This window comes from Chinchilla lanigera, unplaced genomic scaffold (assembly GCF_000276665.1).
Source record: "Chinchilla lanigera isolate Chin_1 unplaced genomic scaffold, ChiLan1.0 scaffold00130, whole genome shotgun sequence".
In the NCBI taxonomy this organism is placed as follows: domain Eukaryota; kingdom Metazoa; phylum Chordata; class Mammalia; order Rodentia; family Chinchillidae; genus Chinchilla; species Chinchilla lanigera.
In genome coordinates this window covers 2,581,011-2,596,958 of record NW_004955531.1, presented here as the reverse complement: position 1 = coordinate 2,596,958, position 15,948 = coordinate 2,581,011, and positions in this window count along the sequence as shown.

The following is a 15,948-nucleotide window of genomic DNA, read 5'->3' as shown; positions in this document are numbered from 1 at the left end:
GATTTTTCCCTTTCAGAAAATTCACTCCAGTAGCCAGGTGTGGTGGTGCATGCCTATAATCCCAGCATTAGGAAGGTTAAAACAGTATTGGTGCAAGTTCAAGGCCATCCTGGACTACATGGTGAATTCAATCCCTGGTCCTGACCTGCATAGTGAGACCTTGACCCAATAAATAAATAAATGTCAAAGAGAAGATAACTCACTCGAAAGAAAAAAACCCTAAACCTGTACAATAGGCCCATCTTTTCACCTATAAGTCAAGCCTGCTGCTTTTACTGGCACAGACTTCCTGCCATCTTGAAGGAATCATTACTATTAAGTGGGAAAGTATATAATTAAATCTCAAACACAAACAAATCAGTATTGGTGCAAGTTCAAGGCCATCCTGGACTACATGGTGAATTCAATCCCTGGTCCTGACCTGCATAGTGAGACCTTGACCCAATAAATAAATAAATGTCAAAGAGAAGATAACTCACTCGAAAGAAAAAAACCCTAAACCTGTACAATAGGCCCATCTTTTCACCTATAAGTCAAGCCTGCTGCTTTTACTGGCACAGACTTCCTGCCATCTTGAAGGAATCATTACTATTAAGTGGGAAAGTATATAATTAAATCTCAAACACAAACAAATCATTTGTACTTTAACCTAGCCTGCTCTATGCATAGCCTGAGAGACAGTACTAATGTACATCCTAGATCACTCATCTGGAGCACACCCACAAGACTACGTAAGAAAGCCCCAACCCCAGACCATATGTGCTGCACCTGAGGGCCCTCACTTGTCTCTGTGTACTTCTTTCTGCTTATCAAACCTTTTTATGCCTCACACTGACATGTCCTGAAATACTTTTGTCTGTGTTGGAAGGCAGTGCATCCACTACCTACCCAGTGCATCCCTTTAGGGGACCTCCTCAAACTCCATCCCGTGCCACTATCATCTATTCCTCTGTGCCAATTATTATTCATTCTGATTCTGTCCTCTTAGAGTATTTATGCTTTTTTATTTGTTCTGAATAGCATTTATTTGGTCCTCAATATATTATTTCTTATGATCTACAGGCTCCATCTTCATCTCATTGTATTAAGTATATCATCTTTGAGCTACAGTTGAGTCAAATACACGCATTATTTCATAGTGTAAATCACGGGTGAGAAGTTGCCTTCTTTGGGAGTTTTATTTATTTTCAGCTGAGTAATTTCCTTTTGCATCAAAATTTTCTCTTCCTGCCTTTCTCCCTTCCATGCTTTCCTTCCTTTCCTCATAGATACCATGTTATGTCTTTTTTATCTTGATGGTACATCAGCATCATGCTATCTTTTTTCCCTGATATCACATAGGTGACATTTTAACTCTTTTTCTACAGTACCGGATATTTTTCACCCTGAGCTGTCAGTTGAGGGAAGATTATAGAGCCTCTTCCCTCTCTCCCTGTCCCAAACCCCCTCCTCACCCTTGCCTGCTTCTATAACAAGAGACCATAGAAGGTAGAAATTCTGTTCAAGCACGGATAGCTTGTTCTCTGTCTTACTTCCTAAAATCAATTTTAACACTTTAGAAAGATGTTTCTTTATCGTATAAAAATAGTGACATCTCCCCAACGTCAAAATCCTTTTCATAAAGCTTTCATATTAGCTCTATAATCTAATACATGGTAAGCATTATATAAATGCTTGTTGAATGAATATATTTTTTGCACAAAACACCACATTTTCAACTCTAATAAATGTTCTCTTCGTCAAAGAGAGGATGTCTATAGGGAGGATGCCTGTGATCAAATGTTTTATATGCATGTATGAAAATACCAGTTTTCTTAGTTACTTTTCTCTCATTGCTGGGACAAAACACTGACACTCAAAGTTAAAGGGGGAAAGGTTTATTTTGCTGAGAGTTTGCAGAGGTTTCAGTCCATAATCTGCTGGCTCCAAGGGAGAGCGGCATGGTAGAGGACAACAGCTCATGGCAGCAGAAGGTGGCAAAAGCAATGAGAGCGAAAAGGGAGAAACAAGGTTTCCTTTCTCCCCTACACTGTACGCAGATTACCCCCCTAGTGTGGGTGCAGCACTCACGTCCTTAATCTTAGCACTGTACTACAAATCTATCATAAACTCTAGATTCAGCCACCTTGCCTGAGAAACCAGCTCCCCATGACAGAATAAGACTTTGGGGGGACATTAAGACACAAGCCATGACACTAATTGAAACTTAATATTTTATAAAATTAATAAAAATATTGAAATATATTTAAAAGTAAAATGACACTATTTGGGTGATTATGCATTTAAATTGGATTAGTATTTCCTTACGTCATAAATATAGTTAAAAGCTGCTTGCTTAAAATTCATTAACACAAACAACCCTCTACTTTATGGAGAGGTATTACACAGATGTATATGGTACTTTTAGAAGTAAATTTACAAAATAAAAATGATATTTAGTGAAAATCTATCATTAATGATAATTTAAAGCTTATAAATAGCAGAAAATCTGAGTTTGTGGAAAGTATCCATCTATCCAAGAAAGTAATAGAAAATTCTATTTAGTCTGGCTTTCTGTATCCAATATATTCATTTTTCTTTCTGAATTTACTAATATTTTAAGATCTTTTTAGTAAATCTGGAAAAATATGGTATAAATATTGTTTTGAGGGAAGAAAAAAGGGGTAAATTTTTTTTAAGGTGAAAGATGGATCCACTCATTAAACCTAGTTCATTTCTAATTATCCATTTCCTTGAAATAGAATGTTTCGTTTGCCTATTTCATCTATTTTTCAATTCTTAGTAAACTATTATATATATATATATATATATATATATATATATATATACACATATAATGGGTAGTATACATTCAATATTTTAAAATGCTAACAAAACTTACCAAGCTAAAATGATAACACAATGTCTTGCAATTTCTATGTGAAATTGGGACAATCTCAACTCCAGAAATCTAACAAGCAAGCAAAGTTCAGAATAACAAAATAATTGTGTGTCTGTTTTTAATGACATACTTATACTTTTTGCTGGACAAGCCTATTGTAGGAGTTAATGAAGAAATTTGAATGCATTTTTTCTTTCTTAGAGAAGGTATTATCTCCTAGAGGACAAAAATAAGATGTAACCTTATTCATTTGTAGCAATTCTTACAAAAGTTGCAAGAACACTCGACAAGGGCTTACAGAAAGAACATTAAATGGATAAGAGATTTTGTATTCCAAAGTGACTGAAGACATAATAGAGGCTATGATGATCATCCTCTAATAGGACATGTCATTATAGTATATAAATTCTATACAAATATGAACGAAAACCTTCAAACTACTTTTATGAAACCCTCAAGTGTTTCTGCCTTTGTGAAAAACTATGCAAGCTAGTAGTATTAGAGTAACACTACAAATCTATAGGGTCTTAATACACAGCCACTATAAATGGTTTTAATTGTTTTATTACTTTTTAGTGATGTATAATGCACATACTACAAAATTTGTGCATTTTATACACACAGTGCAATAGCTGTAGAAAATTAAAGGTGTTATGCAGCCATTTCTATAATCTAATACATTTCCACCATTGAAAATTTTCTCTCTGTATTTACAGTTACTCTCTCCTCCCATCTACAACTTAAGGTACCCATCAATTGGATATGTCTATAAATTTGTCTTTTAATACTACTTTATATAAGTGGAATCATGTAATATGTAATTTATTATATTTACCACCTTTCACTTAATACTATCATTCAGGTTCTTTCATGTTGTAAATGTAACAAGAGTTTGTTCCTTTGGATAGTGAATAGTATCCTATTACAAGAAAATATACAAGTTTGTTTTTCTGTTTTTATTAATGTATATTAGTTATACAGAGCAATCAGTTTGTCTGGCATGTTCTTACATTAATATTAATTACTGTTATTGTTTTCACTCTCCTCCATTTTCTCCATCCCCTTTTCTCTCTCCTCCCTGGATCTTCTCTAATACTCTTCTTTCTATTTTTTTCTCTCTCTCTGTCTCCTTAAGATCACATATATAAGAGAAAATGATATTTTGCTTTCTGAGTCATCTCTAATTCTATCCATTTTCTTGCAAATGACATGATTTCATTCCTTTTTTTGGCTGAATAATATTCCCTTGTGTACATATACATATTTTCTTTATCCATACATCTGTTGATGGGCACCTAGATTGTTTGCATAGCTTACTTAATGTGAATTGTGCCATAATAAACATATTGTGCAGGTACCACTACATACTATGCTAATTTAATTCTTTGGGGGATATACACAGGAGTGATAACAGTGTATCAAATGGTAGCTCTATTTTTAGTTGAGAAACCTCCATACTGACTTCCTTAGTGACTTTACTAATCTATATTCCAAGCAACAGTATGTTTCCTTTTCCTCTCACATCCATACCTGCATGTATTGCTTTTCGTATTCTTGATGACTGTAATGCTAACTGCAATGAAAATGTATCTGAATGTAGTTTGATTTATATTTCCTTAATAGCTGAAGAATTGAACATTTTTTGCATATGCTTGCTGACCTTTTTTCTTCTTTTTGAGAAGTGTACACTCTATTCACTTATCTATTTCTAAAAACTATCATTTTTAAAGATTTTAATTATAAGGGGAATATTTAGTATACTGATTATTGTTTTATATCCACTGTTTTATAAATAATTTAAAAAATTTTTCAATTATGATTAACATAGTTTCATACTCTTCTGGTAAAACACTTTCTCAAGTCCTGTAATACCTCAAGGTAAAATACATTTTAATTACCAGAAGTTAACTCATTTTTCTAGTACTAATCATAATTTAAAAATTTAAAAAAATAAGTTGCTATCCATTATCTGAGAGAATTTATCTTTTTAGTAAACAACAGGAAAGTGAATTAAAATATCTAGCATATTTGTTAAGGCCCTAATGTTTATATAAGGAAGTAAACCTAAATAGAAATTAAGAAAATTTTTAATTATCTGAAGGGATGGATACAAAGACAATAATTCCCATGTGATAGAAATTATCCGTGTTAGATTGGGCAGTAGTGACAGTTCAGTAATTTCCTGGGCATTTTTTTCTAAAATGGAGAGTGCAAGCAGATTAAAAACAGGGTAACATAACATAATAGTAAAAGAAATTGGAGTAGGAATACTTAAATCTAGTCTTCAAAGAATAATAAAAAAGGCAACTTAAAGCAAAACAGTATATAGGCGAGGAACTGAAAGATCCAGAGTCCAGAAACTTGTTAGGAAACCTAAAATACTAATGCTAATAATTATTACAGCAGTGAGAGAGGAGAATAGGGTGTGGCAAAACTGGCTGGGGAAGTAGGCATGACCTGTTAAATTACTAGATCCCAGACACAAGCACAGAACATTTTCCAATGCTCTACACCTGGACTTCTAGGGGAACTCCAGCAGGTGTTCAATAGGATGGCCTAGACCTGATGTAGCCTGAACATGAGATCCTAGCACCTCCTCTCATAACCCATATGTAGAAGTTCTCATGGGTTTCCTCAAGAATAGTATAAAGAACACACTTATGCCGTGAACGGCTTGCTGTCGTAATTTTCCATGATAGCCCACGCTGCAATTCCCAGATGCAGCATGTACATTTAGTTTGAATTTTACCTTTTTTTCTCTTTTACTAGGCCCAAGCTTGCTTTGTAGAGCCTGTTTCTCCCTCACGCTTCACTTTTACTTTCTCGAAAAAACTTGGTCACTGCCTTTTACTCGTTTTGCTCAATTCTTAGTTTAAGATGGGAAGAACCTGGAATCTAACTCCAGACCGAGAGGTGAACAACCTAGAACCCCGTAACATGTAGTTGGTGACCCACTTTTAGAAGCAGGCTGCCCAATAAATGTATTTGTACATATCATACTGCATAGAAGAAATTAAACATGAAATCAAGGGTTTTGCACAAACTTCTCACTTAATTGACAGAATACCAGATGAAGTTTGTATTATTATTATTGCCATTTTACATATGCAGAAATTCATCACTTAGAGGACTGACTAGATCATAATGCTCAAAGGCATTGAGATCCAAGGTGTTAAATGATAAAAGTGTTTGGTGAGGAACTTTGAGATACATCATTTTATATCAATTATAGTGTGTGAACTATGACAAAAAAAAAGAAAGGAAACCAGAAAGGGGATAATTACAAAACTGAAATAAGAGTAAGTAGGATCTTCTCCTGGGACTAAAAGTGAATGTGTGGATTGCAGGAGAAGGGAACAGTAAGTGTTTTAGGAGCCATAAACAATGGTAAACATTTAGAGGAAACACAAATGGATGAAAAGACTTTATTAAATGCAACACAGCATATTACAAATATGTGTTAATAAAAATAAAATTAAAAATATAACATATCAATAAAAGTTATATTAAGCAATAAGTAAACATCATTGTGTTTCTTTATTCACCAGTCAGTGGACATTTGGATTATTTCTACTTTTTGCTGTTATGAAGAATACTGTTATGGACACCTATTTACATATCTATGTGTGGACATATGTTTTCATTTTGCTTTAGAGTCTTAAGAGTTCATTTGCTTGTATGTAGCTAAGTTTGTATTTAACATTTTAAAATACTATTAAATTTCTTTCCAAAAAGTAGGATCTAGCAGTGCCTGAGAATCCCTATAGTCATTGGAAACACTTAGAAATATTTTCTGTTTTGGTATTGTTATGGCTTGTATCTAGGTACCTCCAAAACCTTAATGTGCTTATAGGTGGATGTGTCATGCTGGATTAGTGTGTATGACATTGGGAATAAAGGTGTGTGATAACAAAACTGGTTTAGCATAGATCTGGGTCCAGATAATGGAAGCCCCACCTTAGGTGGATTGTAGCTTGGATGAGATAAAAGGGAAAAGGAAGATTTGCTGCTTCACTGCCTTTCTGCTTGCTTTGCCATGGACTATTTATCCTCTGCAGTGCCCCTCTGCCATGCCATCCTGTCTTGGAGGCAGACAACTATGGACTGAAACCTCTGCAAAGTGTTATCTGAAATAAATCTTTCCTTCTTTAACCTGCAGGTGCTGGGCATTGTGTCTCAGTGGAGTGAAGAGTAACTAAAACAAGTATGTGTACAGTCCTTCTTGTATGTATATAGTGGTTTCTCATTGTGGCTTTAGATTTTATTTCTCTAATGAGTAATAATGATAAGCCTATTCATCTGCCCACTAGATATTAGTGCATCTGTGGTAGAATATCTGTACAAATGTTTGTCCATTTGTAATTGTCTCATTATTGAATTATGCATACAGATACCTGAACATGTCATTTGTCAGACATATGATCAGCAAATATACTATACTATTGTACATTTGTAATGTTTTTGAAATTTGGGAGTTTAAATTCTCCAATTTTGACATTTTTTTAAATAGTATGTTGGTTTTTTTTCTGGTGCTGGGAATCAAACTCACGACCTCGTGCTTGCCAGGCAGGTGCTGTGCCGCTGAGCTAAATTCCCAGCCCCTTCAATAGTATGTTGGCTATTCGTGGTTCTTTGCTTTCCATATGAAACTTAGGAACCGCTTGTCAATTTATATAATAATTACTATGGGAATATTTATAAGAATTGCAGTGAATTAGATCCATTTTTTGCTGAATAGTTATCTTCTCAATAGTAAGTATTCTCATACTTCATCAGAAACTCTCTCTCAATTGTTTTAAATATTCTCTATGTCTCTAGTGGTTTTTTCATAGATTTTAGTGTAAAAATCTTATATTGTTCAAATATATTTCCAAGTATTTTATTTTTACACCACTGTGATTAAAATTGTTTCATTTTATTTTTGAATGTTTGTTACTAGTATATAGAAATACAATTGATAATATGTCTTATGTTCTGATGCCTGACAATTCCCATTTCTTAATTCTAGCAGGGGAAAGGTTGTTGATTTCTATGGGTTTTCTAGAGAAAATATTTTCTACATAGATTATGTTATCTAGGAATGAATACAGATTTATTTCTTCCCTTCCAACTTGGTAGCTTTAAATAGATTTTTTGGCATTTTAAAGTAGCTAGAAATTTTGGCACAATATGGAATAGAGTTTGAGAAAATAGACATTCCTGTCTTGATCTGATATTAAGCTAAGGGGATTTAGTAATGCACAATATGATGTTACCTGTGGGGTGTTCATAGATATCTTCTTTTATCTTCATTATTGTTTGGAGATGCTATAACATGTAAAATACATATTCTTCTCTGGGTTCACTTTTCTTTTCTACCCCCAAAATCATCTGCCAATGCCAATTCAGGCAGTCATCAAGGAATTTTTAAAAGATTGTTAGAAGATTCATAAGAAGAGAAAGTGCCACTAAAAGACCAATGAAAACAATAAGTACTAAAGTAGAACTGTTTTCTAGGTATGTAGGAGTATATTACTACAACAACTTACTCTATAGGAACATTTGAGGGTTATAAGGAATTTAGTAGTTAAATTTGATCATGTTTTCCAAACTTTCAATAAATGTTACAGGAGCTACTTTTATTTAATCTGTGTATAATTTATAGTTGCAAATAGCATTTAAAATGTGTAACACATGGCACAAAACAGTCATGTGAATCAGTGGAACAGATCAGAAGCTATAAACCTCCACAGATATATTGAGCTATTTGATCTTCCACAAAAAATCTAAAAACATATGTTGGAGAAAATATAGCCTATTTAACAAATGTTGCTGGGGAAAATGGATATCTGTATGCAGAACACTGAACCTACACACATATCTGTCACTATTTACTAAATTAAAATCAAAATGGATCAATGATGTAAGCATTAAAACACAAATAATGAACCTATTAGAAGATACAATAGGCAAAATAATCAAAGTTATAAGTGTAGGGAAGGTCTTTCTGAATAGAACTCCAATTGCAGAAGAAATAGCAGTGAGCACCAACAAGTGGTATGGGGTTAATAATATCCCTTAGTTATTGTGGGCTGATCAGGTCCACAATCTTCTGAATGATTGTACAACAAGGGGTAAATAAAAAAAGGCAAATGGAGTGATTTCATGGCTCCAGAAGGATCAAAGCCCTCTCATATAATTCAAGGTTCTCTCAGGGCTAAGACCAGGACCTTCTCTGGGTCCTGAATATTTTTTTGGTTATCAGAAGAAGGGAGGGGAGTACTCAAGGTGGGCAGAACCACTCAAGGACTTCTCTAAGTAAGGTGTGAAGTTAATCCACTGAGGAATGAGATGCCTGAGGCTATAGTTGAGATATAGCCTAGTTGATGGGCTGGGGATATAGCTCAGTGGCATAAGTGTCTTCCTGGCAAGCACAAGATCCTGAGTTCGATTCCTGGTACCAAAAAAAAAAAAAAAGAGAGATACAGCCTAGTTGAAATCTGACCCAGATGTCCTTGGCTGTGATCTTGTCTTGTCCTTTCAGGCTTTCTGGCTTCATCCACCACTACAGGTTCTAGGAGGGATTAGTGACTCACAGAGGTTCACTTAGAATGAGTCCACCATTTCCAGATGAGGAGCCTAGGCCTTGGACAGATTCCCAAGTGAAAACGGAAAGCCAATTGGTTAATATTAAATCCTGCTCAGAGCCACTTTGTAGTGGACTCCAACAAAATGGGATTATGTCAAATTTTTTAAAAACAATCTGTTCAGCAACAGAATCAATCAGTAAAGAGGCAGCCAAAGGTATGGGAAAAAATGTTGCCAGCCATTCCTCAGACAAAGCTTTAGCATGTAGAATAAATACAGAAGTTAAAAAGTTAGAGCCCCCCAAAATAAAACCACAGCCAAAAATGGGAAAGGAAAATGAATAGACACTACTCAGAAGAAAGAGTATAAATGGCCAATAAACATATGAAAAGATATCCAACATCTCTGACCAGGAGAGAAATGCAAATTAAAATAAACTAAGATTTCATCTTACATCAGAAAGAATGGCATCAACAAAAAAATCTAATAAGCGCTAGTGTGGCTTCAAGTAAAGTTGTAGCTTCCTACATTGCTAGTGGGAATCTATATCAATACAATCATTATGGAAATCAGTATGGAGATTTCTCAAAGAACTAAACTTAGAAATTCCATTTGACACAGCTATTCCCCTTTTAGATATCTTTGCTGAAGTGCTAAAGACATCATATTACAGCTCTAGATTCATACCAATTTTTATAGCAGCACAATTCATAATAGCTAAATGCTAGAAGCAGCCTGTATATCCATCAAGAGATGAATGGATAAAGAATATGTGGTATCTGTACTGAATGGAACGCTCCTTGCCTATAAAGAAGGGTAAATTCAAGAAAGAGGGAGGGGAGAAAGGAAGGGAGAAAATATATGAAGGGATTAATTACATTTTGCTCATTGGCTTCTGTAGTCCATGGAACATAACACCAATTTTGTGATGAAGGTACATTATTATGTGTGTATAACACCCACATTTACTGTTTAGACCTTCCTATTGATGAATTATTAATTTTACCTTTATGAGTTTTATTGTATTAAATAATGAGTACTTAACAGAAAAAATATCAAAAATAAAGTATTGAATTTTCAATATTTATTGAGTGTTTATACAAACATTAAAATTTTCAACATCAACTGTTTTTTGGTGTACAAAGTCTAAAAAATAAAAATAAAAATAAATTCCTATATGAACTACAATGAAAATACTAATCAAACTCTATAAAAATCTTCAATTATGACACCTAAGGCAGTCCTCACATGTGACAACAGCATGTTCCATGCACACACATCGCTTACACTGATAGCATGTGTGTTTTTCTTTCCTGGCCCTTTTATAGGACATCTTGCTGGTATTGCTGTTTTTGAAAAGATTCTTATCATATTATACAATGTGTAGTTGATAGGAACATTAAATATCAATGGGTAAAGCTCACTTGTTGCTGCTTTAGATCTCCTGTTCATCCGACAAGTGGGTGAGTCCACAAATAGGTTCTTGTTTTCCCCAGGTTCAGCTACTGCGAGTCACACCCACATCCCATTTATGGTAAAATACATGTTTACAAAACAGAAAAGTGATGTAGGTATATGTTACCCCTGTGAAGCTCAGGTGAACACATGTAAAATCTATTAAATGGAGCATTATTTTGGCTAAAAATCCCACTTTGATGCTTATGTACAGATGCACACACCTTGCTGTTTCTCATACAAATGAAGTAAACAGAAGATTGCTTCCTGTATCCTCCAAGTTCATCTACTTAGATGCACAGGCAGCTGCTATTATGCTAAAGTACAAATTTGCAGTAGAAAAGTAAAGGATGGATTGTTGTAACTCATTATTATGTCCTCAGGCTCCTTTGAAGCTAACAGTGACCTTGTGACTTAAAGGTAGCCTGCAGAATAAAAGCAGAAGCTACTGTTTGCATGTTGGGGGTTCCAGGAAGTCATTTTTCTGACAAAAGTGAGAGTCTTGGGTAGCACGCAGATTCCCCTTTTACTAAGTTTTCTTGAGGGCTGAAACAAGAACTACATTTTTAGAAGTCGAGTAGCCATCTTTGCGATAATGAAGAGTAGATCTGAACATCTGATCGTCAAGGACTAAGGGTAGGACATGAGAAATGTTGGAATACAATTAGTGTGGTTTCTATTGTTTTATAAATTTAAGAGGAAAGCCTAATGAGCAGTTGAGAAAATAGTTGGCAATGCAGGAAACTTTTCTCAAGAGCACAGTCTTTGGGAGCAGGGGTGGTGTCAACAATCTAGTACAAACTTAATTGACTTCACTGTGTAATGAATATGACTATAAAATATTAGAGTGACAAGGATTTCCGCTACTCATTTTGAAAAACATAGCATGTATCAGGCTAAGCCTTGCATGGAGATAAGTTCACAAGCTAAATGAAATACAGAGAATAATTTTATGAAAACATCACAGAGCAATCAAATTGGATAGAAGAAACGAATCAAAATTCAGGAAACAAAGTACATAGAATGAGATTGAACATGCATTTGCTGATATTTTCCCTTTGGAGGTCTATATTTATTTTCATTGGTTCAGAGGCCAAATCAAAAGCAGCAGCCTAAAGCTTACAACAGTCTCACTAGGAAGGAAAAACAAATTTTGGCATTTACAGCTACAAAGAACCCTAATAGTTCAGGTGCCAAGAAGTCAGAATCTGAGACTATCGTAGAACTGTACATCTGCAGTCAATTTCCCTTGAAAAATGAATGCAGGGAGAGGCCAAAAAACTAAAAGAAAACCAAAAAAAAAAAAAAAAAATCAGCAGCTAAGATGCAATAATGCCAAGTAGATACTGAGGTGGTTGTACAGTGCTGGAGATACAAATACTGGAGCCCATGGCCTGCCAAGTTGGAGGCTGCTGAATGACATGTCCTAGGAAGGAAGCAAGCAAATCTAAATGAAGTTTTCCACAGTTGAACATGTAGCCTTGAATCAACTCAATATGTGACACTGAGGCTATCTGCTCTAATTGTATACTGGATAAAAGGGCAACTTACCCCAAATTGTAACTCAGCTTAGTAAACAAAAATAATCAAAAACCAAGAGTGAACTAATACATTAAAGTGGATAAAACCAATGTTTTAAATAAGTTTAAAAATAACTATGACTAGTATATTAAAAATTACCAAAAATGAAGATATTCTTAAGAGAGAGCTAAAATATGCATATATAGATTCAATAATTGAAATATAAGTGAAACTGAAAATGTTATAGATGGGTTAACCTACCAAAAGCAATGCTAAAGAAAGTATATATGAAGTGGAAGATAAATCATATTTCTGATAAAAGAACAGTAAAAAAGTTAAATAAATATTTAAAAAGTAGAAAGTCTATCAGAAATGATGAAATATAATATTTCAGACAAGTAGAAGTATGATAGAAAAGAGAGAATTAAGCATAATGATAATAAATAAGGTGCTGAAAATGAAAGACAGCATGAAAATTTCAAACAATGAGATTGAAGAAGACACATTAAGTTCAGAGAATAAGACTGACAGATGACTTCAAAACAAACGGGAAGGCAGAAACCTACACAATAGTAATCTTAAGGATCTGGAAAAAAACTGCTACTAATATAGAATCAAATCTAATCATATGGGCATTATGTTAATTTAAAATATGAGTTATACTTAAAGACAAATAGTAACATTGGATGAAAAAACAAAATGTAATCACATATTGTTCATAGTTATCATGCCTTAATTATGAAGAAATACAAAAGCTGCAAGTAAATCAACTTTAAAAGGCATGCACAGTAAACAAATATCTAACAGGAAAAAGGAGAAAGAAAAAATAGACAAATCTGTAATAGTAGTAATCAATTTTAGCATATCTCTCTGTAAGCAATAATCAGAGAAAAGCAGTAGAAAATGTTACAAATTCCAAATGTGCATACCAGACACAATACTCCAAATGTATAAAATATACATGTGAATCTCAGTAAGGTGATTTTCATACTTTGTTCAAAGTGTTTAAATAATTTTTCTCAGATTATTTAAAATTAGCATCAGAGTCAGGTTGAAGACTGAAATCTACTTCAAAGTTAATCCTCTTTTCGTTAATCCATAATATTATGATAGAGTTGAAAGTATATTTTATAGTGTCGTGCTTTTTTTCATCTTTCCTTACATGTTTTACTTTTGAACAATCTATATACATTAAGAGATCATGGAAAAAAAGATTTGCATACAAAAAACATGCAAAAAGATTCCATAGTACATTAAGACTAGTTCACCCCTCTCATGGCACTATCTACTGCATGTAATTTAGCCGAAAATCCTTATTGTCATGAAATCTATTCAGGTTTTTTAAATCTAGTGTTTTGTAAATGTGTTTGATCTCATATTTAATACTGTACAACTTCATTTTGCTTTCTTTTTTCTTTTATTTCCTTCTGTTCTTTTTTATTTCTTTCTCACTCTTTCTTTTTTACTTTCCTTTCCTCATAAAGCCTATCAATATTATTCAATGAAGCCTGTAGCTTTTTTTCTTTGAAAACATTTGGAGATCTTCCTTAATAACAATGTCTTCTAGTCTAATTCCTTTACTTTCCTTCAGAAATTTTCATTTCAAATTTTTGTTTTTCCAAATGTAATGATATCTTAGGGTGTAGTAGAACAATAAAGAGGTGTGATGAGGCTAATAGTAACAAAACAATCTGCCTGGGCAGGGCTGGCAGGATCAGAATTCTGCACCAAGATTTGTAATAACTAGTAAGGAAAAATAGTGGAAATTTAAAAAGTCCTGCATCAAAGGAGTCAAGTGGATTTCAGTTAGCTTGATGGCCATGCCTTTGCCAATTATAACTTTCCAGCTTATATCTCTGTCTTATTCCAGTCTTATATTATTAATTGTAAAATATTGACCACATGTCAGAATTTTTAGAATTTTGGTATTTAAAGTTATTGTGTACATGAAAAATTATAGTTTTCAAATATAAATATTATGAAACTATAGCTTCAAAGAAGAATCATGAAAGAGAAAATATGGCATTGTCAAAATAAGTCTATAATAGGTGTAAATTAAAACTCAAAATATCTAAATGAAATTATTTCTAAAACAAAAAGAAATAAGAAAAAAGAAAGAGTAAAGAGAAAACCTTCAGAATGGAAAAAGTTTTTACCAGCTATTGCTTCTGCATAGGTCTAATATCTAGAATATATAAACTCAAACCATTAGACTCCTTAAAAACAAATCAAAAATGGACAACTGAAATGAATAGATTACTATAAATAAAATAGTACACCATTATAGAAATCCTTATGGAGAGTCCTCAAAAAATTAAAAATAGAAATTCCACTTGACTCAGCCTTTCCCCTTCTATATATCTTCCCAAAAGTATTGAAGACATCATATTATAGCAACACATGCATACCAATGTTTATAGCAGCACAGTCTATGATAGCTAAATCTTGGAACTGACCTGTGTGTTCATCAACAGATAAATGGATAAAGAAAATGTAGCATTTACACACAATGGAGTACTACTCTGCTGTAAAGAAGGATAAACCTAATCATTTGTAGGAAAACAGATAAACCTTAGCACCATAATGTTAAGTAAAATAAATTTGACACACAAAGTTAAATTTTGCATGGTTCCTCTTATATGAAAAAGCCAAAATGTAAATAAAAATCAAAATAAAAGATAGTAGGAAATAGGGAGATAGATGGAGACCAAGAGATGGAAGGATGGGAGAGGGACTGAAGGTGAAGAGGATGAAAAATAATTAAGGTAGGTTAACGTACGTGAGCCAACTCCTCACAAGGAATGTTATCATTATGTACTGCAAACATGTACTGATAAAAAATAAAAAAATTAAATAGGGTAAAGAGAAAAGTTCATATTCAATGTCAGCCTCTCTTCAAATATGTTTTTTGAAAATTATCAGTCAATAAATATAGTCCAAAACAGCCTCAAAAGCATTGTAATCCAGAAAAAATTCAACAGCAGAATCATTCAGATTGACTCATACATTTCAAATTAGAAAAGGGAATTAGACACAATGGCCTACTTGAGGAAAAGTAATATATAAGTACATATACATAAACATTCAGATTAGCAGTTGAATCAAAGTTTGATTCACTGTTGATAGTAGAGAAGTATAATGTCTTTGGCAGCTTTGAGAATTTAATAAACCATATCAATTTTATTACTATTAAATCCCTCAAAAATTCATTGTTTTTAATTATGTACTCTTTCTCAATAAGTGGCATTTTATTCAAGTCTAGGAAACAAATATTTCTCAAGCATATTATCAAAATCCTATGCAGGTCTTTGTGTCTCTAATAAATAAAGCTCATTCAATAAATATTTAAAATAGCTATGTATCAGATCCTGAGCTAGTTGTTGGAAGATGTAAAGAAAAACAATTTATGGAAGATAGCAAAAAGCAGTCACAAACTATTAAAATCTATCGAGTTTTTCTTAATTGAAATAGAGGTCACACTGCACTAGGAGATGTTTCCAGAATGTTTTAAAGTATGAAAGGGA